Below are 3,038 nucleotides of genomic sequence, written 5' to 3' on the forward strand. Positions count from 1 at the left end.
AATAGGATTTATAAAGTGCAGATAATCACCATAAGGGTATCCATGCACTGAGAAAACCAAGCCGCTTGGGTGGGTCGTGAGTTCCATTCTGAATTCCTGAAGAGAGGGTGAGGTTCAAAGATGAAGGGGGTGGCTGTTCAAGGAATTTGCGGCGAGGGAGAAGGAGTGTTCTCTACTGTTGGTGAGGCAGATTGGGGGGATGAGCGAAGGAGAGGGAGGAGAGCAGGAGTCTGGTGGTTTGGCGGATGCTCAGCGGTGGTTGATGTATGCTGGACCTTGGTTGTGTAGGGCCTTGTAGGTGTGGCTAGAATCTTCAATTGACATTAGTGGTGATTGCGGTTACAAATATTCATCGTAGAGTTCTGTTAGTATACTTTCACTGTAAAGCTACGTTGAGGTAATCTTCACAATGAAATCTACCTTTCACTGGAGAGCTGTGCTTGAGTGTTCACCATTATGATGGACACTCTACCACTGAAAGAGGGTTCAAGGCTTTGCAAAGTACATGTAGATTCATTTTGCATCTAGTGCAAATTTAGAATTGACAAAGAATGCTCTGAGCATTATACAGCATTTGGTATACATTTTAAGTAGAAATATTCACAAAGTAACCAACAATTACATAAGGACACAATCAGCTGAATGTGCTGAAAGTGCACAACAACGCTGTATATGAAGATAAGACAATAGATCACAAGAGTGCTACCATGACAGTTATTTATATTACGTACTAGCTTACCCGTCGCGCGTTGCTGCGATCTCAGAAGACAGGAAAGTTAAGAAAACTTGTTATGATAACATTCAATTTACATTGTGTCATTTTTATGAAACTTATTCATTTTAATACGGAAAACATTTTAAAGTGTTGTTTTAATCCTGATTATTTATTCGAGTGCTTGTGGATACGCTGTATTATTTGTTTTTCCGTCTGGTGCATACACGAATAAATCAGAAGGTTTTCGGACGCTTGAGCTGGCCACATACAGTTGTCCTTGTGAGAAGCACGGATTCTCCAGATCTAGTCCACACACTTGCAGCGATTGTCCTTGTGCTTTGTTGATGGCCATTGTAAAAGCGAGTCACACCGGAAACTGTAAACGTTCAGTATTGGAAAGATTATGAGGGCCGGGGGCCGATATTTAACAATAATTTTATTTATTTTTTGCCAGAAACCTTTGCGGGAGTGTAACTCAACAACTTCCCAAAGTTTCATGCCGATCGGATGAATGGTGTAGTAATGCATAAAGGACAAACAAACATACTTTTGTTTTTATATATATAGATTATTCCTTGATTCTTGGAAATGTTGGGGTGGCGAGGAGTTGTATGACATGACAGTGTTAAATATAGGAAGAAAATAAAGGGAAGACTCATAGTTTTGAATACAGGAAAGGAGATTTAGCTCTAGAATGTGTAATTGCAGGTCTTTGTGTAGGGAGGGTAAGGTTAAGAGATTACAGAACTCTAGAGTTTGATGGGATCTCAAATCTCAGATAGGGGCATAAAGCCAGCTGGCCTGTCCGACGTGAATGGTGCTGGGGAACACAGATATGTCAGCACCATCAGTAAGCGCACATTCACACATGAGATCATTAATTCCACATGAGCGAGAGGTCCAACCTGATGGTCGATGTGACAGATGGAGCCGTGACACAAGGCTGTTAAATGACAGGCGACACTTCCAGGACATAGGAGGGCCAGGTTTTCAGCCTGCCAATATTTTGCAATTGTTGTGTCACACATTTTTTATGCAGTAGAGTATGCCTCCATTATCTTCCTTCCAACACTTTGTTTTATACACCTTTTTCAGTTTCCATCCGGTTATAGATTCCTAAAGGACCCAGTTGTGTCACAAAAACATTTCCTGTGACCTTGTGTCTCAGCTTCTCTAGGTTGACCATTTTCCTTAGTTAGTTTCCGCTCATTATGGGCATTTTTTACCTACTTTCACACCAACTAGACACCAAAAAAGTCTGCTACAAGGAGACAGTATTCCCTTTTGATATCAGCAGTGCTTGGGGTGAAGGGTCAGCCAAATGTTACAGTTAAAAAAACATTTAACATGCTAGAATTGATTTCTGGAAGCCTTGTTTAGGTTCTTGTAGAAATAGCGTGGCATTAAGACACAGATACTTACAAACACAGCACTCCAGAATGGTACACCACTGAAAACAACAGACTTGAGATAACTAGAGCACAGTATGCCACCCAAGCAGATACTGACTATTCCAATCATGATCTGCACCACCTTTGAGAGGAGACAAGGAAGCATTAGAGATATTGGAAGGTCCAAACCATGCGTCTGGTGTGTTGCATCTGTATTTTAGATCATACATTTTGTGGGGAACTATAACAATGCATGGGAACTACAGAAACGTATACAGAAAGCATATCTGGTGAACTCTATGAAATGAGAACGTTTGGTAATTTTGCAATGTAATTACCTATGGCAGCCTGAGAGCCTATATGAAAAGAAATTTAGCGATCACAGATCTACTTTACACACAATGACCAGATAATGCCCTGGGGCCATGTTACACTAAGTGTCCTGGGGGCACAACACACATGTGCCTGCTTTCCCCAGCATTACAGTGCTGTGGTATTATAGAAGGGTCTACAGATGAGTGTACATCCCCTTCTCTACAGAGGGCATCTCTCTAGAGGTTGCTAGAGAGGAGCAATCTGTCATTATATGGTGAAGTGATCCCACTCTCATGTAACACATCCTACAGATTCTGCAATATCTGTCAATTTAGAGACAAGCTCTGATGATCTCTAGAAATATTAGAATACCCAACCTGAACATCATGCTAATATGGTGTGCTTTGTGGGACAGGCTGATAAGGATGAGCTGCCGTATTGTAAATTCCCAGGTCACACAAACTGAATGTACATTGACTGTGCTTCAGGGCTATGTCTGCGTACATCCTGTACATATTTAGGTGTGTGGCTACTGCAACTTTCAATTGAGATTGAGATATTGTTTACTAATTAAATTCCTACTTCAGACCAAATGGCTTCAACATATAGTTACGCTC

At 41.2% G+C, this 3,038-nt stretch overlaps 1 protein-coding gene across 1 annotated transcript in view; it reads right to left on the reverse strand.

Moving 5' to 3' along the window:
* LOC144807924 (uncharacterized) overlaps window positions 1-2,202 on the reverse strand; it is a 65,005-nt gene extending 62,803 nt beyond the window's left edge. The window contains exon 1 of the mRNA XM_078673521.1: window positions 2,138-2,202. The gene's annotated coding sequence lies outside the window, so the exon portion shown is untranslated. The remainder of the gene's footprint in view (window positions 1-2,137) is intronic.
* Between the last annotated feature and the right edge of the window lie 836 nt (window positions 2,203-3,038).

Source organism: Lissotriton helveticus, chromosome 1_2 (assembly GCF_964261635.1).
Source record: "Lissotriton helveticus chromosome 1_2, aLisHel1.1, whole genome shotgun sequence".
Lineage (NCBI taxonomy): Eukaryota > Metazoa > Chordata > Amphibia > Caudata > Salamandridae > Lissotriton > Lissotriton helveticus.